General features: G+C 39.9%; 1 long non-coding RNA gene across 1 annotated transcript in view; it reads left to right on the top strand.

Annotated features, from left to right (window-relative positions):
* Positions 1–27,151, top strand: part of LOC141961174 (uncharacterized) — a 37,253-nt gene extending 10,102 nt beyond the window's left edge. Inside the window, exon 3 of the long non-coding RNA XR_012633740.1 lies at positions 26,898–27,151. This is a non-coding gene — a long non-coding RNA (uncharacterized LOC141961174). The remainder of the gene's footprint in view (positions 1–26,897) is intronic.
* Positions 27,152–27,528: the final 377 nt, after the last annotated feature.

Below are 27,528 nucleotides of genomic sequence, written 5' to 3'. Positions count from 1 at the left end.
TTGATAGTTCCCATGTCTCACAGTCACTGCATATTATTTATCTTAGCACAAGGCGTTAAATAGCTTTTACTTTTGTGCAAGAGTACAGGTTTTTAAAAGTCTGAAAATCTGAAAATGGAACAGACTTTCAGACTGTTCAAGTGTCTGCAGAAGGTTTTATTGCAAAACCTGGAACTAGACAGATGATATTCAAACACAAAATAGAACCCACCTTCCAGCACTGTACCTTAGTGGTCTTGAAATTATCGTATTTGTGTATCTAGGATAAATCTAGGAGAAAGGCTAAGCTTTATTGAAATGGTCAATTTCAAAACCGGTCAGGTTTTCCTTCATAAAAGATAAAACTAGCAGGGTTTATTTACAGTTGAATTAATTAAGTCAATCATTTCTCTTAAATAAGGTGTAGAGTCTAACAGGAACCAGTTCAGATTCTTTCCTTCCATATATATTGGACAATCTTTGCTAATTTCTGTTAATTTTTATAATTGTCTATATAACATTGTTCCCCTCTTTCCCATTTTGCCAACCATAGCCATTTATTTGGCAAAAATATTGACACCACTGAGTTACTGCACATAATGAACAACTGATGTAAGAGCCAACAGCCTTGAAAATACATACCCATCATTCTTCTTATGAAAATACATACCCATTTTGCTTGTACAGTACTTTACACACGTTTAGCTTCGTTTTTCCCCATGTGTAGGAATTAGGAGAGCTATCCCAAAACTTCGTAAGTTAAAGTACAAAATCAAAAAAAGAGTAGAAACCAGAACTGGAAAGCAGCAGAAAATGAGGTTTCAAACATTTTGCCACTTCATTTGTACTATGCCTTTGTGTCTGCATGGCCAAGTTTTCAGCCAAATCCTGCTCCGCTAATGTCAGTGGACTTTTAATCATTAATGGAAGCAAGGTTGCACTTGCTGGAATTTTCTGATTTTTATGTATTGCTCATAAATTCTTTATCTGCTCTGCTTCTCTATTTCCATAACTATTTCTCTGTCGTTCTGGTTATTTATGTTGACCCCAGTGATGTGGCATTCAGCTACCTCCAAAGTTTGCAGCTTGATCTCGGTAATGTGTTAAGCTAATGAAAACCTAGTTGTACAGGCAGGTTGCTGAGTAATAGTAGTTTTGAAAGCATGTAATAAGCTTTCTAGTTGATTACAACTAAATCCTAACGAGAGAGCTCTCGGCAGGGAAAAATACCTGCGTAGTACAGCACTAATTCCTAAGGGTGCCTGCTGGGTTGTTTTTTCGTTCATTTCTTCTTGTCTGAGAGCTCCACCTAATGGGACCAAAAGGAAGTGGTGTTGGGGGATATGGTGTAGGGGAGAACTTTGCAGAGTAGGGCTGATGATTGGATTCGATGATCCCAAGGGTCTTTTCCAACCTGAATGATTCCCTGATTCTGTATCAACCTTTCAGATTTTCCATTAAAATCCTTCTTTTTATTTCTGTGCTGGTGCTTGTGTGTCTTCAGGAAGGAGGGTGTGGGAAGAGGTGCATCCTTTGCCTTTTGGGGTAAAGGACAATTAGTGAATAGGAATTCTGTGTTATGTTGTCTTCTATTTTAATACCACAGAGTTTTAACATACTGCGATTTCTATAAAGGCGAATTTAATATATATAAACTAAATGTCTCCCAATTTTTGCACTCAATTTGCTTAGCTGCAGGATCTATTATCTTGCACAGACAGGGCTTCTTACCTGTGCATACCACTACTGCATATCACTGCAGCACTTTTCATGGGTAGAAAATACAGCTTGCAAGATCAGGGTCCAAATCTGCAGAGAGAATAAATCAGACTGTAGGACTACTCGTATTCACACAAACTAGTGCGAGAATGGTATTATTACTGCTCTGAGGACATTGGTGACAAAGCATTCCCAAAGATGAAATTTCCACAGTCAGTACTACCACCTGCAAACATTCAGAAATAATGAATTAGTGTCCCTTTCCCCCTGCCCCTGCCAAAGTGATGTGTAATCATAAAAGTCATGAGCCTGCCTTTTATATTAAATTGATTCCAGATTTTCAATTTTTAATTTTTGCTAAAATAATGTTTCCAAGCTTTTCTTTGCAATGAGGTAGAAATTCTCCCTTTTTGCAGTGAAAGCTGAGATCTTCACAGTAACCAAGATCCTTTAGTGTCCAAGAACTGAGGAATGTGAAGTAGAACACCATTAGACTTGCAACCTGTAACAAACAAGGCACTTGTGTGTCATATTTTTAAACCATGCTCACATTACTAATGAAGTATTATTTTGCCTCAGCACGGAGTTAAATCAAATAGAAGATGTAACAGGGCCAGCAAGGAAAGCAAAGCAACACGACTCCTGACAGTGCAATGAAGATGCTGTTTACTGGGGAATATACCCTTTCTGATATCTGGCAGACTCAGAACAATCTGCTCTTCAAAGTCTAAATATAAGCCAAAGGAGGATGCTAGGCTAGAAAGAGGGCTGTAGGCGCTGACAGGTATCTGAGGAAATAGAGAAGAAATGCTATCAGCAGGCAGGCAGTTTCTCCTGGTGTAGAGAGAGAGCAGCTGAGTCAGAGGCTCTGTGTTCAAGGTTGCAGTGAACGGCTGGAGGTCAGGTAAAGGGAAATACATCTACACACTTCGGCTGTTTTAAATACCATATAGATGTTCCAGGACTCATGCAGCAGTAATATTATGGTATTGATAATGTTACAAATATTTTATTAGAAGCCCTGGTAAACTGCCTCAATTCAACAAGAACACAAGCACTCCAATAAAACCCCTGCATGGCTTGGTACAAAAGTTAAGGAGGCCACACTGGGGAAAATTCCACCTTCTGAATGAAGTGACTTGATTCTGGGGATGTGTGAGAGGGAATGGGCCATGGGAAATGGTAGGCTTACATACTTGTCCCAAATAATACATCCTGCTGCAACTGCTGGAGGGATGACTGGGGTGATCCAGTAGGCTGTTTCTTACATCCCTGTTAAATATTGAGGTTTGTACCACAGACAAGTGGATAAATAAGGCTTTGATCTGAACGTGTTCCTTATGTGTCTCTGTAAATTTGTAGTGTTATGGGAAACTCAAAAATGACACATACGGCCATGCTTGCACTTTTAATGTGATGAAATAAAACTTGAGGGTGGGAGTGTCCCAGAATACTGCTGCTCACGATTGCTTCTTCCCTCGGGCTGGGAGCGGCTGCTTGGCTCGACCTTCCCAGACAGAAAAGCTGTGAGGAAGCAAAAGCTGCAAGGACTGACTACAAGCTTTCTGCTTGTCAAGGAGGCATAGGTGATCCCCAGAAATGAGTAAGCTGACACCTACTTCTAGCAATACACACATTTTGAACAACCCTGCACCTCCTATGCAGTAGAACCAAACAAGCTAGACAAGGATTCGCCTTCAGTTTATCTGGTAGAAGTCCCAGTGACTGATCCTGCAAATACTGCTTGTTTCAGGTTTGTAACTTCCATTGCCCAGGTATCTTAGCATTCAGTCAGTAAGTGTTACTAAGGTAGTAGCCTGAGTGATATATATCACAAACATAAAGCTGATTATAAATGTTAGCATTTAAATGAGATCTGTATTTTAAAAGTTTAAACAAGTAAACATTTTTGAATAAAGATAAATGTGCAGTCTTGTAACTTAAGTACAGCACATAGCATCTGGAAGGGATGGTCATTGGCCTAAGCAGACTGACAGTGTTTCCTGAGGAAATTGATAGTTAAACTGCTAAGTAATTACATAAAGTCTATGTAACATATCACGTTCCAGTTGTGGTATATCCTGATTTATCAAGTGGACACTTAAGTGAGATACTACAGATGCTAGTACTTCATTCAACAGTATTTCCTAGATTAAGTGAAAACTGAAACACACTATGGGAAATACAGTGCTTTTCTAAATAAAACTTTGATTGTATTAATTCGGCTACAACACATCTTGGACTGTGATATTTCTGAATTACTTCATTCCTTAAATAGAGCAACTGGGCTTCACCTCATTAACTTTAGATGTCTGTAATATTGTGGCCATGTCTGAAGCACATCTGAACTCCCTTTGCAATTAATAGAGGGAAATAAGCACTTTCTGGCCTACTACTCACAGAATCACTGAATCATCTGGGTTGGAAAGGACCTTGAAGATCACCTAGTCCAACCATTAACCTCACACTAGACCATATCCCTCAGCACTAAGTCGACCCAACTCTTAAACACCTCCAGGGATGGGGATTCCACCACCTCCCTGGGCAGCCCATTCCAACGCCTAACAACCCATTCTGGAAAGAAATGTTTCCTAATATCTGGTCTAAACATTCCCTGGCACAACTTGAGGCCATTACCTCTTGTCCTATTGCTTATTACTTGGTTAAAGAGGCTCATCCCCAGCTCTCTGCACCCTCCTTTCAGGTAGCTGTAGAGGGCGATGAGGTCTCCCCTCAGCCTCCTCTTCTCCAGACTAAACACCCCCAGTTCCCTCAGCTGCTCCTCTTACGACCTGTGCTCCAGACCCTGCACCAGCTTCATTGCCCTTCTCTGGACACGCTCGAGTCATTCAATGTCCTTTTTGTAGTGAGGGCCCAAAACTGAACACAGGAATCGAGGGGCGGCCTCACCAGTGCCGAGTACAGGGGTCAGATCCCTTCCCTGTCCCTGCTGGCCACGCTATTGCTGACACAAGCCAGGATGCCATTCCTGACCACCTGGGCACACTGCTGGCTCCTGTTCAGCCGGCTGTCAATCAGCACCCCCAGGTCCCTCTCTGACTGGCAGCTCTCCAGCCACTCCTCCCCAAGCCTGTAGCACTGCTGGGGGTTGTTGTGGCCCAAGAGCAGTCCCCGGCATTTGGCCTTATTGAAACTCCTCCAGCTGGCCTCAGCCCATCGCTCCAACCTGTCCAGATACTCATTTCAGAGGGCAACTTTAGCATGAGATTGAGTTACTTGGTAGAAGTATCTGGTTCAGTAAATGGAGTCTAGACAGATAGTTCAGATGTGTATGTCCACCCTTCATCTGGTGAATCATGCTCCTGATGCCTACACTAGAGTGTCATATACACTTGGAAGAACAGCATTCACTGTGTGTTGAGGAGGCTCTCAAATAAAACACCAACCACCAAATTTAAAAATTTTATTGTCAACACAATTAACTAGCCCTCCACAACTATTCAATTACAGGTCTGAATGTTCATGAGAGAACACAACAACTTCCTAGGGTTTAATAACAACCTAAAATGCAGAAAAAAGCACCACTTTCTAGGGTTTAACAACAACCCAAACCACTCTATCACTCACCTAACAAGTGAGGGCTCTCAACCTCGAGGAACTTCCTGATCCAAGTCACTTCAAGGAGTTTCCTTGGGCAGCGTCCTGACCCAAGGGCAGAGTCCTCAACCTCAGCTGCTGCTCCAGGGGACGAGCTCCAAATGGCTCCCCCAGGGGACTCCATTTATACCCAGGACAAATCTGACCTGTAGTGAATAGTGGCTCCCATTGGCCAAAGGCCCCAACTACCATGAAGCCCTATTTTCACTGGGCATGTGCATCTGCCACACAATGTCAGGTGGCAGACTTCCAGTTGGGTATAACTGAGAAGCCAAGGGATAAAGCAGTCTCTTCTTGGGAGGGAAAAAGCCATGAGATGTCTGGAGAGAAGGGATGATGAGTATAATTTACTGGGATTTACTTCTCAGTTGTTCCACCTCCCAGCCCCATGAATCCTACTGTCAGTGGCACCTGGTCCATTAGGGACTGTAATCAGGTTGACCCCTTTGTCTTGGCCCACAAGTTCCCCAAGACCCAGCAGAGATCTCATCCTGACTCCCCTGTGGGGATTCCCCTCAAGTGGAAGTTGGAGAGAAGTTTTTGTGGGAAAGGCAGTACGGTTGACTGTGGTAAGATCCTAATTCAGTGCTCCAGCTGAAGTCCCATAGGACATACGTTAGAAGTGGCAGATGATGCAGAACTCGTTTCATGCAATTCCTGTCATAGCTCATACTTCAACGTAGCTGATTTGCGCTGTGTTGTACACCTTACTTTTCATGCATTCCCTCCTCTTCCCTACCCCAATGCCTCCTTCCATCAGTGTTTGTTTTTCTCCACTGTACTGTATCGCTGCCTGGTCTATGCATCATTTATGTGGTAGCAGAGTCCTTTGGGGCAAGAGAAAGCCAGCAACTGAAAAATGGGAACCAGCAGCAATTCAAAGGCACAGTTTTTCACGGATCTCAAAGAAAAGATGGTTTAAGGTACACAGATCTTTTTACCTGCTGTTGTTCCACCAAGGATCTAAAATCAGTAAATGCTGTAACTGTTACTTAGGAAAGAGGAAATTAATACAAGTGTGAAGTCAACTGAGCTGTAAAGATTAGACTCATTCTTTCATTTCTGCATAAATTGTTCATTCACTGTTGATTGACATGAAAGTTAGTTTAGCTGTACTGCTGCCCCTAAAGCTTCATCTATACTAGTAAGTTAAATATGCAGAGGATTATTCCCTAGCAGAGGCTAGCTGGCACTGAACGCCTGCGCCCATTGAGCTTGCAGACACTGACAGCAGGGTGCTTACATGCACCTGGCGTATTTGGACCGACCCATGGCCAGTGCTGACACCTGAACCATGCCCGCATATTCTTTGGGCACTTGGTCAGGCTAAAACCATGCCATGAAGCACTTTAAAAATGTAACTTAAGTGATGCCTTGAAACATTCCTGAAGTGTGTTTAATGTCAACAGCCCATATACGGCCTCAATGTCCAGCCCAGTGTGACTGTCAGCTGAGCGCCCTACTGCAGGGTCAGGCAGTAAAGGGGTGCATGGCAGTAAGCAATCATGGGGAAAAGAAAACTGCGTAGAAACTATGCTGAATCCTGAAAGCAATTATTATTGTCACATTCTTAATCTTGGTATTCAGCTCATGAATTATCATGAATTCAACATTTATGAAGGTTGAGCCTTTAAGTGACACTTTGAACCATAAATTATGAACATTTCTTTTGTCTTGATCATTTTTATAAAATCATCCAACTTTATAATAAAATTTCTAAGCATTTGGGAATGTCTGCAACACTATGAACAACTGGTAGATTTCTCTGCCAATTATTTATGGAAAAGGTGGATGTTTGGAATTGTGTATCTGCTTAGATGAATATTATCTACTTTTTGCATAAAGTTAGAATTGGAATAATTTTGTGATTAAACTGATTAAAAGTAACATTACTGCAACACACTTCTGTGAATTAATTTCTTATTTCTTTCGATCCAATAGCTTTGTAAGCTGATCTTTTTAATTATTTGGGGAGTATCAACTATGCCGAAGACAAAAATTGTCTGCTGTGAGAAGTTAAATTATTTCCCTGGCTTAAGTCCAGAGAAAATATTGTAAATCTGAAATATGCAGAAGAGTTGATGAGATCTATGCACCACCCGTGTTTAATTGCACATTGTGAACATCTCTAGGGAGAGCTCCAAGGGCTTTTGTATGTGATAGCAGGGGGAAGATAGTCTTACATACTATCCCATGAGGACTGAAGAGCTGGTTTTGGAGCTATATGCTGTCTCTAACTGACAAATAGAAATTACAATATATTTCAGAAGGTTACCTATGAGCTTTGTTTAGCATATATGAAAGAGTTCAAAGGAGAAACATGCAAACAAATCACAGTCGAAATAATTTTGGGTAAAACTGAGGATTCTCCTTCCTGCAAATTATAAGTTGAAAAGAATATTGCTGCCTGGTCAAATGAAACATCCTTCATTTAGAACAAAAGGTTTCATTAGTTTCTGGGACATTTCTGGAGAAGACAAAGGGATTTTTATTAAAAATATAAGTAAAATTCAAACCCAGCAATTTAAGGTGCTATATTGCATGCATATTGACATTAACTGGAATACTGAAGTCGTTGAATGAGTCAGGTGATTTGTCCTCATGGGGATTATTAAAATGCATAAGGTCTAACATTCTTCTCATGCTGCAGTGCAGGTTACTCTGAAGTTTCTTAAATTTCAGGCCCACTCCAATGTATTTCTTTACCAGAACCAAATCTGTTCTTTCATTTGAACCTCCATGATTCCCAAAATCAATGGTTCTTTTTCTGCCAGTGTAGCACATTATGAAACACCACTGAAGACATCATTTTACTACCATTAACTTCAGAAGCATGTCTCCCACTGACTTTACTGATAGCAAGATGAGGTGTTGCTACAGAATACAAAATTCTCTTATGAAAGCAAGAACTATGCTGACTTCAATGGAAAATTTTCGTGCTAATGTAGCATAGGATTGTGCCCAGTAAGATGACTGCAAGACTGTGCTTTTCACCTTGATGAAAACAGAAGTGATGGAACAGCTTTCCTTAGCTCTTTTTTTTTTGTAAACAATTTCCTATACTGCAATGATATTTACTTTTGGAGTATAATTTAGTAAGACAGAAGTTGTGAAATGTAAATATTAAATATTAAAACAGTCTGATTTACTTTGAATGTATGACAGCAATCGCCTAAGCTCTTCCAAGCTCCTAGATGTATCAGGAGTGCTCTTAATTAGACTTTGTCTTTAAAATAAAAGAAACAAGTCTGTCTAGTTCTGTAGGGATATAATTTTAGTAGCTAGATGAAAATTAGATATTATTCATAATGTCATTCATATCATTCTTAGCTTGGGGATAAGATCATGGGTTCGTATTCTGTAGTTGTGCTTGATAGTTACTTGCTAATGTTACTGTTATGATTATTAATAGATCAGTAACAGATGCTTCACTGCGCAGTAGTTGTATGGTGTTCTTAGAAGAGGCTTCTGAATAGAGACATGATGCAAATATTTCTCATTCCTGCCTGAACATTAGAGAGAACAGCCGAATTTTTGGGGAAAAAGAGACTGAGAATGGATAGACTCTAGACGGTATACATTCCTCTACTATAGATGTGGCAGGTGCATCCACCCAATGAGAGCAGAGCTTCTTGGCTGCTGAAGTGTAGCAGCTCCTGGCTGCCTTTGCTCTTGGGACTTCATGACAGTTGGGGCCTTTGGCCAATGGGAGCCGCTATTGACTACAGGTCAGGTTTGGCCTGGGTATAAATGGAGTCCCCTGGGGGAGCCATTTTGAGCTGGTCCCCTGAAGCAGCAGCTGCAGTCGAGGACTCTCCCCTGGGGTCAGGACGCTGCCCAAGGAAACTCCTCGAGGTGCCTTGGGTCGGGACGCTGCCCTGAGCAGGTCCTTGAGGTTGAGCGCCCTCACTTGTCAGGTGAGTGATAAAGCGTTTTGGGTTGTTGTTAAACCCTAGAGAGTGGTGCTTTGTTCTGTGGTTCGGGTTGTCATTAAACCCCAGGAAGTTGTTCTGTTCTCCTCTCACAGACATTCGAACCTGTAATTTACTAGTTAACTGTGTTAATAAATTTTTAAATTTTTGGTGGTTGCTTGTTTATTTGAGAGCCTCTGTAACAACAGAAGCCTGCAAGGTGAGAATTTCTGAGAGAAACTAATGGGATTTCAGTAGTGGCATTAATAGATTTAGAGAAAAGCCAACAGCAAACACTACTGGAGGACACAGACAGGGGAGCCCAGGCAGCTTTGGCTGAGTTTGCTGTCATATCTCTCCCTCACCAGGGTATTCACCCAGTTGAATCTCATTCCCCAAACCCATTAGACGAAGCTCTCAGCAGTGGTTTCTTTCCTGCTCTATGGCTCGATGCACCTGCTGGAGGCAGATCTTTTGGCCTGCTGATCAGTCGTACGCAGTGTCTCAAGTCACAGAGTGAAGAGAGCACTCCAAAGCCCAGCTTCCTGCTCTGAACCTGGCCCTGGGCGGCATGTTCCCCAGCAGCAGCAGAGCTCCTTTCTCTCCTGGGGTCATGATGTGGTGGGAGCAGCTCCTGCAGCAATGTGTCCCCTCTTGGAAAGGAGAGACCCACAGGCTGCAGCAGCTTCACTGCATGGAGCAGCTGCCACGTATGTTGGTGGTAGTTCAGTTCTGTAGAAGCCTTTAGTCTAAACTATTTTCACAGTCTAGGCACTAGGCTGAAGCAGAAGATGGCTGTGGCTTTGGTTCAGTAGATGGCAACTGTCAACACAGAGGAGGGCTTTTGTTTCTGGGACTGTATTTCAGGGTCACAGGTTTCCAGCTTCAACCCAGCTGGGCATTCTAATTTTAATGCAAAAGCACTTAGATCCAATTAGGCCAAACTATAGGAAATCATTAAGAGTTCAAAGATTTCTAAATTAGATCTAGCTGAAGGATGAAATGTACATTTTCACATAGCAGGCACAGTGGCTGCCAGGAGAGGTCTGACGGGACCATTCCAGCTCCCTGCTGGTAACTCCCTTCTGACAGAAGGAAAAAAAGTTTATCTGGCTTGAGGCATTATGTAAGATCAAAAATAGGGTTAGAATGAAATTACAATTACAAAGTACTAATTGAAGCACAGGCAGAGTGACTGCTAGAGTTAATTAGAAAGGAACAGGATGCCTGTGTACCAGTCTCTCACTCAGGATGGGATTTGCCCCAGTTCAGGTTCTTTGCATCGCTTGATTTTCATGCAAAGCAGCTACTGGTAGGTGGAGGGGTGTTTGGCTAATACAGTTTCCTATCTTAAATTTAAAATACTTCAGGGAGAGGAAGGTTTACCAATATGCGGTATTCTTCCATTATAGATTATTCAGATTAAAACACTGCTTTATTGCTATTTAGTGCCAGGTGAGTGAGAAATGTCCTGTAATTGTACATACATGCATCAGAGCTTGAATGCTTCCAAGACAAAAGAAACACAAAGCAAAAAGGGGTTTGGCCAGGCAACAATTAAAGAATATTAACATTATTAAATAATTATTTCAGCTGTATCCAGTATGGAAAATTAAGTTTCCCTTCTTTCTTATATACTTTTAGTAGATAGTAGTTCTGTTCTAGATAGTATAATATACTTTGAACAACAAAATAAAAAGCACTGCAAAACTCATTGTTACCTATCTAAAGCTCTTTATGCTTTTATTTGTCTTATAATATAGATACTGTGAAAGACAATCATATGCTATCACGGACAGAATCGTCGAATCATTTAGGTTGGAAAAGATCTTTAAGGTCATGAAGTCCAGCTGTTAACCTAGCACTGCCAAATCCACCACTAAACCATGTCTCTAAGCACCACATCTACTCATTTTTAAATATACCCCAGGGATGGCAACTCAAACACTTCCCTGGGAAGCCTGTTCCAGTGCTTGACAACCCTTTCGGTGAAGAAATATTTCCTAATGTCCAATCTAAACCTCCCCTGGCACAACTTGAGCCTGTTTTGTCCTATCACTTGTTACTTGCAAGAAGAGACTGACACCCACATCACCATGACCTCCTCTCAGGTAGTTGTAGAGAGCAGTAAGGTCTCCCCTCAGCCTCCTCTTCTCCAGACTAAACACCCCCAGCTCCCTCAGCCGCTCCTCATGAAACTTGTGCTCTAGACCCTTCACCAAATTTGTTGCCCTTCTTTGGACACCCAAATGATGATTTATTCATATTTGTACTGTTCTTTAAAAAGGTGGGAAATGGATGTGTTATCACTGCAATTTTTGGCTATTTTTACAATTCTACATTTGTCAGAGCAGACAAAGACACTTGCTAAATAACGACATACCTCTACTAAAATCAGGAAATGGGAGGGAGGAAAGCTTGCTTTAGAGTGCTAGCTACCAAGGAAAAAATAAATCACAGCACAATTTCACCCACTTAGTTTTAAATAAAACTGAAATCCTTTACCATTACTGGTAAATCCTTTACCGTTCCCTTTCCTGGGCTTCAGTATTATATATACTTATGTAAGTATTATGTATACCTAGGTATGTACAAAACTGAAGCATGACACTGCCTGAGAATGAGACCTATAACAATCAATGACCTATAACATCACGGACTTGAAAGGAGGTGAAAGTGGGAGGTACTCACCCACTGACATCATTAGCTCTGAGTTTTCCAGTTAGTGTTAGACAGAACAGGAACACACTGAATTCTTGTCAACCATTTACACCATTTCTACCAACCCATTTTCTTTCAGGTATCACAGGTCTTTGTAATTTTTTTTAGCATGTTACCTATAATTATAATTTATTTCCAATCCCCCTTTTATACATCATAGTTACAAAAATAAGGAACTGGCTGTTACCCTCTTGCTGAAATGATGTGATTTAGAGAGCAGAGATTCCTTGTAAAAGGGATGCTAGGAATACATGAGAGGGACAACCAAATGACAGAATGACGTTGATACATTTGCCAACGCAGTTTTTACTTCCATCAGTACTTGTAAATATCAAATATTTATAAATTATTAAATAAATATTGTAAAGGAAAAACACTATGCAGCTCAAGGAAAAATAAGAACAGCTGCTTCTATGATGATTTAACATAGCACCAGTCTATTGGAGCTCTCCCCATGAAAAGAACCGAATATAATGATGTAACAATGATATCACAGACACGAGCAGAATGAAGTTTTCTAGAGATGTATCTTTAACAGCACCTAGGAGCCCAAGCCATAGACCAAACTGTGAGTAGATTAGGAGCCATATGGAGTTTGAAGACTGTTCCTTATCCAAAAAATTAAGAAATGTATATGCTAGAGGGGATACAGCAGGCCTATTAGGCTCAAATATAGCTGTTACAGAAAGCCTTGTAAGACAAGCGTTTGTAAGTTTTTGAGTATGCTAGGCCAAAAAGAGATGACAGGAACAGGCAAGAGAGGGATGGTGAAAGGAACAAATGCTGCTTCTTGCAGAGGAAATGGTCCTTGCCTGCATGCGGCTTCATGCCTGAAGAGTGGGGAGAGTTTGCCCTAATGGCACAGGCCGTTCTGAGTGTTTTTTCAAACTCAGAAGAATTTTAGGAGTCTGTCTAAAATAATGAAAAGAAAGGAATTTTTTCTACAGCAATTTCTTTTAGGAAATTAAATAATGTTAGAAATTCAAGCATCATCAGGTTAGCATAATTAGCTGCCTTGAGTCCCTCAGATTTATTTGGTTGCCTACCATAATTTCCAGAAAGATAGGAGAAAAAACAGGCTTCCTTAAGCCAACTGAAGTGATGCCAAGTAAAGGAAATGTTAGGCAGAAGTGTAATTATGAACTTGATCATATTACTCTAAATAAACATTGATTAAAAATATGTAAAGTTAGAACATGGGATCAAAACAGGCCAACAAAATAAAAATAAAGGTAAATATGGTTGCTAATGTCCTCACTTTTGTAAGAATTATAGATTTCCTTTTTGTCCTTCAGAGAAACAAACAAAAAACCCTGATTGCATTAATCAATTTAATCATCATATTCGCAAGTAAGGATTTTAAAGCTTATAGTTTTTCTCACAAGCTGCCAATAAGTTGAATTATGAATGGCAGTCACTTGGACAACACAGGAGGATTTGGCTGTAAACACCAGGCAGTTTGTGGAGGTGAGGGAGTGATGATTTTCTGAACCTAGTATCCTGTAGTAATCTCTTGCCAATCTCTTTTCCTATAGTTTTAATGCCACTCTATGTACTCCAAACAGTGTGCTCAGTATCTGTAGCAAGATCTTGAAGCATTTTACAGCATTGTCCGGTTTGATTTTTAATGAGACGAAGCTTTCAACCTTCGACGAGGTTTTAATGAGTTACCCCTAGATGGCACTCTCTAAGGTTACCACTAAAAACACTGCAGTAAATCCTCCAACTTGGCTTTATGCGTTCTGCTAACCAATTACTCCAAAGTCGTTGTAAAATTAGGATGAAATTACATTTTCCTTCTTTGTCTGCAGTAAGAGATAAAGACAAGGGGGGAAAAATAGTTTTCCCAGGGCTTTGCACACCGAATTGGGTTGGAAAGTTCTGCTTCCAAGGTCAGTCATGAATAATCTTTGCTCAACATGACATGATCACGGATCACTCCTTTCTGGTTTTACTATTTGCTTATTTACAGATGATCCCTTCTGAATAGTATCTTGCTATTGGCATAACTGCAACATGTATTGCTGAGCTATGTTTTTGTTGCTGCAGTCCCAGAAGCTGGAAGGAAAGCAGCTCACTAACAAAAGTTTCCTGCCACTGTTGTATGTCTTCTTTGCTTTGGAAAGATAATATTAGGAGAGAGGGATGTTTGATTTCTTGTTTCTGACACTTCACCAGCCCCAGGAGTTTGTTTTGTTTTGTTTTGTTTTTTTCCCTGAACTGAAGGTGTTACATTTCTATGAATCCCCTCTCCTTCATTTTTCTATTATCCTCTGAATGCCTAGATCTCACGCATCATGCCAGACCAGCATATATCCAGCCTAAAGGATTAAAAGAGGATGTGTAGTCTTCTGTTCAGTCTGGATTTTGAGCACAACCTCAAGGATTATATGTGAGACTGCAAGTGCATCCTCATGCACTCTTGGCTGCACCTCCTGGTGCCCAGGGACATACCTGAGTAGGCTGGCTGTTGTGGGACAGGAGGGTGGCAGGGGTGTGGTGCTGACACAGCGCATTCACTACTGCCCCCAAAACCCTCACTCAGAAAAGTGTAGTCTGCAGGATCCCTCCACAGCTCATAAATGCAGCTTGCTCATGATTAAAGGTATGTAGACAGATGTGGCGTCTAAACAGCAAGATCTCCAGAAATCTAGACTTTCTAGGCTTCTTTTCATTAGCAGGTTCTGTAAAAACAAAACTGGTTATGTACAATGGCTGCTCTATCTTTTATGCAGTATAGACACAGGAACTGAGACGAAAAGGAAGGAGACAAAGCCTACCATTTCTAGGAAAAATCTAAACACATCCTTATTTGCAAATAACTTTACCCAGTGGTATTCTGGGGGCTGGAAAGGAACACAACAGAACAGAAAGCAACAACTGTGACAGTTGGTTGCCATAATCTTGCAAAAAAGGTGTTAGAAGGAGAATCCCATTATAAAAGGGTGCAAGGTAGACACAAGATTGCTTTTCTTGGAGTTGAGTTCACAGCATGGGAGTTTCACCAAAACCAGAAAAAAAATGCTGTGTCAAGTCCAGGGCAGGATCTCTAGGACACCAGAGAGCTGACCCACGTGTCTGCAACTGGGTTCTTGATGGTGAGGTGCCTCATTCCTGACCCTCTGACCAGAAGTCCACATTGCCCAGAGGACTGCGGGCTACTGTGGGCTATTCTGGGATGGATTTTTCATAGTTGTTTGCATCCAACAAGGACAAGTCTTTCTAATTTCTCAAGGAATTGCTAAGTATCTTCTAAACACTTTTCCACTAGCAGCTCCTGACCCTGGGAACCACTAGGAATCATCATTTTGTCAAAATGGGGAAGGAGGACAACAAAAGACAATAGGGTTAAAGGTACACACAGTTATACAAGCAAGGCCCTTGAAATCAAACAAATGAAAAAAAAACCACAGGAACAATACTGTAATTCCATAATCCCCCCCAGATGTAAAGGTTGGCCCTCAGCAAGTCAGGCTCTCAAGATCAAGCCAATGAAAGCAAAGTGGTGCGGTGATATGTTTGAAAGAATTGAAATATACTTAAATAACGGATGTTCCAGTTTGTGTATTGCACTTGATCAGCATATTTTTCTTCTTTATCACTTGCAGAAAGTCTGAACTCTGTCTATTGAGAGACAAATAATTTAGACTGTGTCTAGGCAAGCTGAGATCTAAGATAAATAGCTATCATCAGTGTGATAGAGCCTGAGGCAGCATGGCATGTAAGAGTTGGCGAGCTTCATGATCACAGTCTGATTATTAGTTTGGAGACTCATTCTATCTGTGCTAGCATAAGAAAAATTTCTATAAATATGTGCTAGAAAGGGTGTAATTTGTTCTTCATATAATACCTGGTTTATGTTCTAGTGGAGCCAACTGAGTCACTGAAGTATCAGTGCACTGCTACAGTGCTGTTTTTAAAAGTATTTCCACAGAATCTGAAATTGTGTATGCCTGTAATTATTTTATCATCAAAATTTGTAAGTGAATATTAATACCCTGCTTCTTGCAAACTGCAGCTGAAAACCAAGAGCTATTCTTTGAATTGCTAATGTAAGGTGATCTCAAAAGATCAGGCTGCAGAGGTTTCAGGCTGGACTTTCCAAAACAGTGAAAAGTTTTGCCCTGAGTTTCTCTGTATCTTGGTTGCTTCTTGATCAAATGGGAAGGACACCATCTCCCGCTCCCACAGGAATGATGTGGCGGTAAATTCAGTCTTCTGAAGCATCTATATCAAGGAACACAGAAGGAGTCACAGAGGACACATACATCATGTGAGCTGAGCTGGTATAATGACCATAAGCAAGGTAAGAAGCCTCCCACAGAACACCATGATGACAAAGAAAGAAATAGCTGCTCAGGAAGTAACTCCGCCCCCACTGGACACAGAGTGATACACCAAGACCAGGGGGGAAAGAAGCAATCTTTTTAAGGATTACACCACGCTGCAGATTTACAAAGGGCACAAGCCAGTGTTTAACAGCTACGAAAGTGTGCACCCCTAGTATATCTTTACTTTGGAGGCAGTATTTTGTAACCTTACCAAAGTACCATTAACAATTTGGTTAACATTACTGAAAACCTCTTATTCACACAGACAAGACAAAATAAAAACTGCAGTCTTCTTAAACTACAAGGAATATTAGCCTGATTAAAACAAACTTTAACTTTTCAGCTGCGTTCACCCTGCAAGTCCAAAAATAAGCATTTCCCCCTGTTAAAAAGATGCTCACAGCTTTGCACTGAAAAAAACCCATGTGCTGTCTTGTGCTGCTCTGTCAGTATTAATATAAGTGATGAAGACTTTGGATACTTCTAAAGGAAATGCAATAAAACTCACTGAAAATCTATTTAGCCAGTTCCCAGCCCTTATCTCTATGCTTTCCCATGGTGAGTGACTAAGGGTCCCTGTTCTATCTTGCATCAAGGACCAATGGAAATAACATTTTACAAAGAAGAAGAGAAGAACAGCAACTGGGAGCAGTGCTATAACAGATGTCTATTATGTATAGCTCTGTCTCATTATTTGTGACATTAGAGATCCTGACCCAACCACCTCCATCTCATTTTCATTGACAAGGGACTCAGTATTGAAAGTGCAGAAAACACACCATTTCTTCTATTGCTTTTGCTGATTAATGGCATGCAAAGGAGTATCCTCATTAGATATACTTACAAATGGCTGTATTGAGCTGTAGGGAGGGAAATATTCATGCAGAGAACTTAGCATAATGCTCAGTGCTGCCTCTGCTCTCCCAATGAGCTTCAGAGAGAATAAGCCACTTTGTGGTCACAGATGCCAATGTTCAAAGCACAAACATAAAATAAGCTTTTCCTACAGGGAGATGCAGACAAGTTCCTAACTCTACATGGAATCTGCAGATATTTTTTTTTTCTTCTTTAGCTAGAAAGGCTTTTGGTGACTTTCAAAGGAGAAGAGTGAGTGTAAGCTAACACCCTTTCTTCCTGGAGTTACTTGAACTACAGAGAGCTTGAGTTCAAATGTCCACCTCACAACACTCATATCTCAGGAGTACATCCTGGCCAGTGAGATATGCTCATGTGAGGTTTTCTCAAACTGCTTTGATAAAGTCTATTTAAAATTTCACTGGATAAGATGGAGAATCAGAGCTAGAGTGATGCAGAAGCCTGCACACTGCATCTGCAGGTGACATGTGGCCTCTCTTTTCTGAAGACAAGGAATCATTCCATATGAAGTAAAAAAACCACCAAATTTCAAAAGATGGCAGTGATAGTAGTGTTACCATGAAAGGATACCCTCCTGTATACTGACAACAGTTTTGCGATGTAGGTTAGAAATATTGCTACAGCTTCCTTTGACTGGTCTTCTTCAGACTGTCTCATAAGGAAAATGAGAGAAGGGATCAATCATCAGTGTTTCTTCTCGGGTTTCCAGCATATTAAAAAGCTAGTATGACAAATGCTCCATTTCTGGTAGAAAGCATTTTTTCTTTTTATTTTGTTGGCTCACAGTTCCTTTGCTTTCCTGGCATATGCTGAAAGGCCAAGACTGCCCCTCTACTTCAGTTCCTGGATCTCTCCCAATTTCATCTAACATCTGCAGGTCTCCTATGCCTCAGTTTCTCCATGTAAATCACTGTCTTGAGCTATCAGTAGCTGCAAAATAATAATAAGAGAACAAGGATACAGGAAGTTGGGAGAGTTAGCAGGGCTGTATTTCTGGAAATTTTATTTCAAAGCATTATTAAAAAAACTTGACAGTCTGTCCAACTGATTGATAGCCCAAAGGAATACTCTGAAAAAGTATTTTACATATGGAATATAAACTCAGAGGACAGTTGGAAGGAGGTACCACTGTGTAAAGACAAAAACCGTGTAAAGACAAACACTGCATCACTGAGGTGTCTGTGTAAAGCTAAAGAAGGGAGAGAGAAAGAAAACACTGCTGATTGATAGATTTAGCAAACAATTAGCTATAATGGCACTTAGTGTAGTAAGTTATATTGTTTGCAGTGATCTAGCTACATTTTCTTCCACTGGAACTAGAACCATTTTTTAAAATTTGCCATTACTCCAGTCAGAAGCAGGTGGGGGTCTGTAAGACTAGGAAAGCTAATTTTGGAAGAAAGAATTGTGAGTCTTTGGCATGAGGCCAGTTAAAGTTTGGAAAGCAGAGGCTGAATTATGAAGGAAGTGGGTTTTTCTGCTGCTATTTTTTCCATTTAATCTCCAATGTGTAGAGCTGGATCAGGGCTGCTACCACTCAAAACTGTCCCTGACAAGATGAACAGGACTGTATATATTCTTTTGCATGTTGATGTCAGCTTCCCCTGCTAAGTTTCTACTTTGCAGCTTCATCATAAAATTTCACACTGGGTTAAATTTTGGCATGATTCAGAAGAAGATGAGCCAAGAATTAATGAAAAGGAATATCCAGCAACATGATAAGCTAATGATGCTGCTGTTTCAAAAACTGGGGTGGGGGAAAGAAAAGGAAGGGACATGCTATCAGCAAAAGACATTTGCTGTCCTTCCTTTCTCCATAGACCTATTCCTTGAAACTGCAGTTCCCCAAAGAGATCAGTTGATCACTCCTTATCATTGTCAACAAGACCAGTTGCCTCAGTGATTTCCTTACAGTCTAGATATCAAAAGGCTTGTGAGGTTGTTGAATATCAACTGCTACCTGGAACCAAGTTTTGCTTATAAAGTGAATTATATGATAATGCCAGATTCAAAGACTGAATACAGAGGAATTGTATATCTGTAAATTGGGCCCACCCATAACAAATGTTAGTAGAGCAGATCTCTTGTTTCCCCAACCAACAGAGGCATTCACCTCTCTTAAACTCAGTCTAACTACATCTCTGCTACAGCTGGATTGTATTAAAAAAGCTCTTATTAAAAAAAAACACAAAACAACAATGCTTCCCTTGGCAATATACATTCATTACAGTGCTCTCACAGAACTCTGACTGTGTGTCCTTTTGCTCTTTACTTGTTCTCCAAGGAGTTAGGATTAGTATTAACATGACATCTCAGCTAGCTTGGCTGCTAGTCCCTTATTACAGGTTCTATGCTACAGCTGAGACAAGACTGCATGTCTTATTAAGCACTGGCCTTGTGATGCACGCTAGGAAAGTTATAACTTTTGTATTTATGAAACAAAAAGCAATATCATTAGCTTGTCCTGGAGTTCTCTCATAACAAGATTTTGCTGTACAAAATTCTGTTATTTCCTCCCTCCATCACTCTTCCAAAGCCCTACCTAACAGGCCACTTAAGTGATTTGTATAAAGACTTGTTTACAGCTGTTCCCTTGCTTCAGGGCTGTGGAGTGCAATAACTTTCTGTAAAAAAAAAAAAAAAAAAAAAAAGCACAAATTAATTATTATTATTTTTCAATGCATCCTCACTCCTCATACAAGCCATCATTAATTATTTATCTTGTAGGCCCTACAATTGCCAATAATGACAAATGCAAAGACCATAAAGTCATCAACTAATTCTGAGGCCTGTTTACATCTCCAGCTCATGGAAAAATTACCCTGCTGTAAATAGAGGGTTTTTTCATTTTATACATAGGACAGGCAGTTGTAGCTGAATTACAACGAAGCCTCGGGGAGGATACTAGGTTAGACATAAGCATGGGTCATTTGTTCCCCCTAATGAGGTTATAACACTTACATATATAGTAATACTAAGTAACAAATGAACATTTCTGCATACCTAGTGCTGAAGCACAAGTGCATGCACAACTAGTGGTTTTCATCACAGTCTTAAATACTCAGGCTCTGCCTGTTGAGGTTGTTACAAACTACTCTGTATATGGTCATGTGACCTCTGTACAATGGCTGATTGCTTTTTTTTCCACAGCAGAATGTTATCTTCAACATTCTTAAAGGTGTTTCCTGATTAGAAATCTAACATTGCCAGCTATGGCTTCCTGATAGCCTTAGGATGCTTCAGGGTCGCTGAATAAGTCACATATTAATTTTACATAGCCAGAGCTTACTAGAAAAATTCATAGATATAATGCTTTTTTGCAGCACCTTTTAGTAATATACATTTAATTACAGCAATGCTAATGGTGATCAAGTTAGAGTCCAGAGTAAGCTGTAAGTACACAGTGTGACACAAATGTAGAGGCCCTTCAAGATCTCTCCTGAAGAGACATAGGAGAGAGGGAGAGGGTTACTCTTCTAGTCTGTCTCTCCACTGTCCACTCTCTGAAAAGAGGTGCACTGGAGAGGAAACTGAAGCCACCCCTCATGTCATGGATTTGCCACCTTCCACCACTATGTCACGCTGCAGCTCCGCCTCTAGCTAAGCCACACCATGTGGCTCCACAAATTCCAGCCCCCACCGTGTGACCAGAGGCCCCTTCTTTCTCCACTGGAGATCCAGCACAGTCCTGCATTCACCTAACAGAGAGATCAGCGACTGGCTTGTATGCAGATGGCTCTCATGGGAGGGTGGCTTAGCTTGGGGCAGGGTGTTGTGCCATAGCCAACTGTCTTCCCTCTGCTACAGCAGAGTTCTGAACTGCTCATGGGTCAGCTCCAGAATAGCTGCAATTTGCAGCATGGATTTTTATGCTTTATAACCAAGATCTCTTACAGTTTTTAGGTCTGTAAAGGGTAAGACAGGTTCAATGCACCCATTACATCCAACTATGGGATATCTGATGAGAGACAAGGCCACAGGCAGCTCACTAAACTTCCTTCTCTCTAGTTGGCTCCTTCATCTAGTTTGATAATTTCTTACAGTCAGATTGAAACAAGATGAAACTTTGCAAGGTGCAAGTGGAGAAGCAGGGCAGGAGCATTTCCCAGAGGAGACACAATGGGAGGTGCCCTGACACAGGGAGATGAAGAAAAGGAGCTTTGCTCAGCTTCCTTTCTCCTCTCCATGATACTTCAAGAACCGTCTTCAAGATTCACCTCTATTGGACTAGTTATGCTTCACAGGAAAAGTGGAGGACCCATTCCAAGAATTAGGTCACACACTCCAGCTTCCTGGCAATAACTAACAGAAAAGAATCTGAGTGAAGGTATCAGTCAATGCATGGGTGTGTTTTCTTCCTCAAAGCCAGGAAGTTCAAAGTCTGTTTTTTTTCTACTACACTATTCTTGTGATTTTAAGTATCATGGGACCTTCAGAAACACTGGGAGGTTATCTTTTAATTCCACTTGTCAGATTACAAATTTTTTTTGTAAAATTTGGCTATTAAAATTTAAGGTTTCGTTTTGTTAGCAAGTATTTATTGATTATAACTTTTGATTTTCCCCATTCATTCAACTGACACAGCTGTGTCTTTCAGTCAATATGCACTTTCTAGTAGCTAATAAATTTTTACTTATTAAGTTCAGATTTTAGAAAGACTGGTTTTAATATGGTTATTTTCAGGGGAAAAAAAAAAGAGTGTAAACATTTCAACAAATATTTATACACCAAAACCAAACACTCCACAATCAAATCCAAATTCATCTCAGCTATCCCAGGCACCATGAAATATTAATTACTTGCTAGCCATTAGTCTCATTTTTGTCTGGACTATATACCTCTGCCCCATGTGTCCTGGTGCTTTTACTCAGCCTAGAAAGCCTCTTGAGGTTATGTAGTTAGTTCTACAGTGCAGTCATGGATGGGAGGGCTGCAAGTACCAGTGCAAACAGAACATTCAGTGGTGCACTAGTCCTGTAAGACAGCTACAGAGAAAGCAAGAATCTTTGCAGATCTTTCAGTATTGTGGAGTTATGAATTAGAGCAGCATGAATCTGGAGGGGTGCTGTTTGAAAAAAGCTAAACAAAGTCAGAAAAAACACACAGAAATTTAACAGAGAAAACTTCTAGAAGAGATACTCCTCTAAACAAAGCCCAAGATAAGATTTTCTGTATCTGCAAATAAATAAGAGTAGGAAATAAACTATCAGAAGTAAACCCATTCTTAATGAAAAACCTCCTCTAGGTAATTTTGTAAAGTCAGATCGGGTTTACTCTAATAATGCATAAAAAGCCTCTTTCAAAGTCAATCATGTCATTGAACAGGACCTACTAGGAGCCTTCTCTGATGCCTACTGGCAGTTGGCAATATGGTATGAGATGAATTCACAGTAAACGTGGGAACTTTTTAAACCATGTTGGCCTGCTCAGAAATGTCAAAGTATGCTGGTAGAAAAGTTAGAGAACCCAGTCTCTAAAATAATTATCCCTACTAACCCCTGCAGTCAAAATCAAGCCCATCAGAGAATCTTAGGAAAAAAGAAAACAAACAACCAAACGGCCAATCTTGGGGTTTTACCCATTCATTTAATTCTAAGAGACCAACCCTTTTGGATCCTTTGGAAAACATAGATGCATCATGCCTCCAACATTACTCACATGAGGAGGAAAAATTCTCCTCTCTCAAGGATCTCTTGGAGTACTTAAATGAGTAAGAAAATATGTTATTTTTAAAAACAATCAAGCAGCTTCAGGGTGTGGTACATGTAAATGAGGGGGGAAAATTACAATTAATGACAAATAGGAAATGGGTATGAATCACTGAAAGTTATGTGGTGGAAATGAAGATGTCATAAGAAAGAATTTGAAGCTTCCAAAAGGTGGAAGCAAAGAATAATTATCAACTTAAGATTTCAAAGTAATTCATCAACATTTCTTTCTCCTGTACTGTTTTTGAAGCAATCAAACCATATCAAGAACAAGTGAAGTGACCCTCTCCTTAAAAAGTCATGATGGTATCTGAGATCAGCTGTGTCTTCTTCCTAAAACAGTTGCTAGTTTTCAACCCTGAGCAAAGCCTGAGGAAAATCTTGCTTATCAGATTCATTATCTTCAAAGTCTAGGTAGTTAATGTATAACCACTGCTCTGCTCAAGGCTGGCCACGCAACTTTGTGTGGAGTCCAGGGTAGATGTGACACACTGCACAATTCAGAAATCTCAGTATATATTTTTTGTCTTAAATTTCAGCTCTTGGAATCATGTGATTAAGGGAGAATCTCTAGGTTTTTTTCTTAATTCATTGTCATGGTTTCAGAGAAACAGCTGAAAACACGAACTATGAATGCTAAGTACAGAATCCAGTAAGACAAAATGCAGAAAGATCTTACGATTCTAAGCCACTACTACAGTTTCTTTGGTAATCCAGTACTTATTTGATGATCAGCATGAGGCTTGTCCTGAGCAGCCTGCTCTGGCTGACGTTGCTTCAGCAGGGGTGTTGGATTAGATGATTTCATGAGATGTCTTCCAAGCTCAACAGTTCTGTGATTCTGTGTCTGCAATTTCAAAAACTTCATTATAATTTTAAAGAGGTTCATCTTATAAACAAAGTAAAGAGACCTATTTTTTTCTGATGCTATGTGCTGATCATTTCCCAAACACTTCCCTCTGTGAGTGCGTGCACACACATTGTCCCTCACATACAAGTACACACACAGATGGTCCTTGCTCTTATCTAATCTATATGAATAATGACTTGTGTATAATAAAAAGCATAACTGGAATTTCTTTTAAATACTTATGTCAGAATAATAATGTGAGACACTAAGATGGCATTTCATTAATTGTGTTAAGTCAGTGACAAACATAAAAAGTATGAATGCGTCGGTCTCAGAATTCTCTCAAAATCAGTTTCTTATGCACCTCTAATATGTCGTATTTCCACCAAGGAGGTAGTGAGACCTGTGAAATAAGCCTTCATATGCAAGCCCACTGTCTCCCAATTCCACAGTGATCATGCCTCTCTGTGCTGAAAAGCACGGTATTTCAGCAGAACCTTAAGACACTGTCATTCACTTTTAACTCACTACTTTCCCAAGTAGCCATGTGTTGACATGTCTTGAGTAGATCACCTATAGACTCTGAGAATTGTGAACCTGAAACACAGTAAGAGATCAATTGATTCAATTGCACTATGCACTCAATGGAAAAGATAAATCATACAGTACAACTTCCATTTAAATTAAGTAATTATACCTTGATATTTCTCAAAATATCTCTTTCATGGTGTCTATTAAGTTGCTAAAGCCAACTGGCTTCAGAGCTCTAATGAAAAGGTAAACAGTAATCTGTCATGTACAACTAGTTTTAAGGCAACTCTTTCTGTCATTTTCTTTCTGCTCTGAGCACTATAGGGCTAAGAAACGTATCTCACTTGCCTTTTATTGGTCATATTGCTCTTATTTTACCAGAAAGACGCAGATTATTATATTTTTTAAAGATAGTAGCATGGAGAATTGTTTTGAATGCAAATACCTCTATGAAGCACACTTGAGATTGTAATGTACTTACACAGGGCAGTAGAAAGGAAATCTTATTTATATAATTTTTAAAAAAACCCTTTTATTTCATTAAAAGATGTTACAATATGTTCAATATACTGACTACCCAGCAAAGAAATCCTGCAGGAGAGAGAACACTAGGTCCAGTTACAAAAAACTCGGAGTTCAGAATCCATAGGTATCAGACTAAATGCCAAGTGCCAAGACAATATTTTGAAAGCATATAATACATTAATTTAAATTGTTTCCACTCTATTTTTATAGAAATCCTAGGGTATCACAAAACTTGTTTGGTAGGTAGGTGCTTTCTATTCATAAAACAGCTGAGTACCGAGGACACGCTAATGAAGAATTGCTCTGCCAGAACCACAAGCCTCAGGAATGAATGGCTTGCAGGGAGGGGTGAGCAACAGTCAAGAAACTGTGGGGAATATTTTGTGCTTGACGATCATCTTTAATGAATGTATTTTACCCATTCAAAACCAAGGTCACTACTTCAAATTCTCAGGTTCCACAAAATGACTCACAGAAGGAAAGATCACAACCTGAGACCAAATGTTAGCATCTTTCAGCATTTTCGCTAGCAGTTCTTAAAAGCTACTCAAACTGTTTAACACAGCTGCTTGCATTAATATTACTTATTTCCTTGCTATGTAAATGTAAGTGCTCACTGAAGTTGGCCATAAAGAAAATATGCCTATGGCTAAAGGAAACAGTCTTTAGTTAATGGACTGAATATTTTCAAATGAATGTGTATCTGAGACATCAAGACTAACATTTTCCTCATGTATTGCGCAGTGCATTGCAGGGCTTCAACATCAAAAGTATACAAAACCCATTAGCTGGTACATCAGCGGCATTTCTGTGGCTGTGCTACATTTGTTGAGCCTTCCAATAAACTTTTCATATTCAGCATCTGGAACTGCATCAACTTCATCTGGCTCTTCCAATAGCAATCCAGCAATGTGAATGCAGTAATGTTTTTGAAAACCATCATCTGTCAAATGGTAGGTTGTTTCACTTGACACATTCAATATGTCCATATGGAAAGTCTTACACAGTGACATCTTCCTAATTTTCCACTCATCTAGTGAGAGTGTTCACATGTTATCATTTTACTGAAAGAACAGAACAGTTCTAGCTGCAAAGAGAGCTTTGTTGCTCTAAACTGCTTAAACTCTCTTTGTGTGTCCTTTTTTCTTGGGAAAAGAAAGTAGTGTAAATTAACAAGGATCACAACATTAAACGGAAGAACCAACATGTGTCTCATCCATTCATATTAATCAAGTGTTAAAAATGCATTTGTAGTTAATATCGATGGAATATGCTTTCTCTTGCACCCTGGGAACACACTCTAATTCTTAACACACAGCTAAAAGCCAATTGTTTCTCCCACACACGGTACCATACTATTAAATAATTCTTCAATATTTGTATCTATGTATGAAGTGAAATCTTCTTTCTGTTAACCAATAATAATTAATAATTATCGATATTTATTACTAATAAATTGTTATTAATAATAACTACCAGTTCTTTTTACAAACATTTATTTTTCTATGCAAATGCAGCTGTAGAATGACTGTAAGTTAGCTGTTCCCTCCACTTTTACAATAGATTTGTTTATATTTCTGGTCTATTGACCATCTGAATACACAGAATTCTACTGTAATACAGGCCAGCTTAATGAAGAGGCATAAGCACTATTCCCAAGAGTCATTCTGCATTTTACCTAGTGACTGCTTCACACAAACCACAGAAACAGGCCAAAGAGGAAAACCTCCCCTGACCTCCCCTCCAGGCTAAAAGTCTAAACCCACTGATGTATCCCTTTCCAATCTCCTCTACTTCCTACTTCCATGGCTGTTTTGTGAGGTTTCATTATAAAGCCTTGAAATGTGCTTCTCATCCATCCTACATCCAGGGGCTGAAGACATAGATTATGAGGAAGAGCAGACATATCATGCTAGTGTAGTTCTGAACGATTTTAGAAGCAGCACTGAAGCAACATGCAGAAAAAGATAAAAGATAGGAGAGTAAGTATACTTTATTACTCTGCTTTCCTCCTTAACTTGTTAGCAGCTGGCATCCATATTTTCCCTAGAATGAATTTCCTCACAGGAATTAAAACTAAGTCTGAAAAAAGGTGACTACATTCTAATTGTGAAAATTTCTTTTTCAGGGCAGGAAGGAAACGGGATGATCTCCAGACATCTGTGTGAGTCATAGCACGCTAACGAAAGACAGATGGGCATGCTTATTTGGCACGACTTTTTTAACTTCTCATTTGGTGTAACTATTCTCTTAGATTTTTCCTTAATTACATTGACATGAGGTGAAAAAAGCAACAGGTCCTAGGATGTTTGATTTGCCCTGATTTGTACAACTGGGATAAATATTTCAGGAGTTCATAGGTTAAGACCAGATAAAGACAGAGACGTATATAAACCCATGTTTAGAATTCAAGGAGTCAATTTCCTTGAATCACATTTTAAGAACATTATCTTGAGGAGTGGACTAGAAAAGCTTCGAGTCAGTGCTGTTAGTACTGAAAATCTGCTAAAATCTTGTCTGTCATTGTGGCTTCAAAATATATTTTTATTACTGTGTTTCACTAGCCTCACAATATCAACTCACCAGAAAGATATGCATGCATGAAAGAGCTGGATGCCCAGCAATAAGGTTTAAATATTATGATTTTCCATGAACTGAGAGGATCTGACCAATTCCACTGCAGTATAAAGGGGTTGCTATTGCCTAATCCTGCCCCAAGCACGAAGTTTTTGACTTGCTAATGCTACCAAGAAGCTAGG

Source organism: Athene noctua, chromosome 1 (genome assembly GCF_965140245.1).
Source record: "Athene noctua chromosome 1, bAthNoc1.hap1.1, whole genome shotgun sequence".
In the NCBI taxonomy this organism is placed as follows: Eukaryota; Metazoa; Chordata; class Aves; order Strigiformes; family Strigidae; genus Athene; species Athene noctua.
The sequence above is the reverse complement of the archived record's forward strand: the minus strand, read 5'-3'. Positions and strand labels throughout refer to the sequence as shown.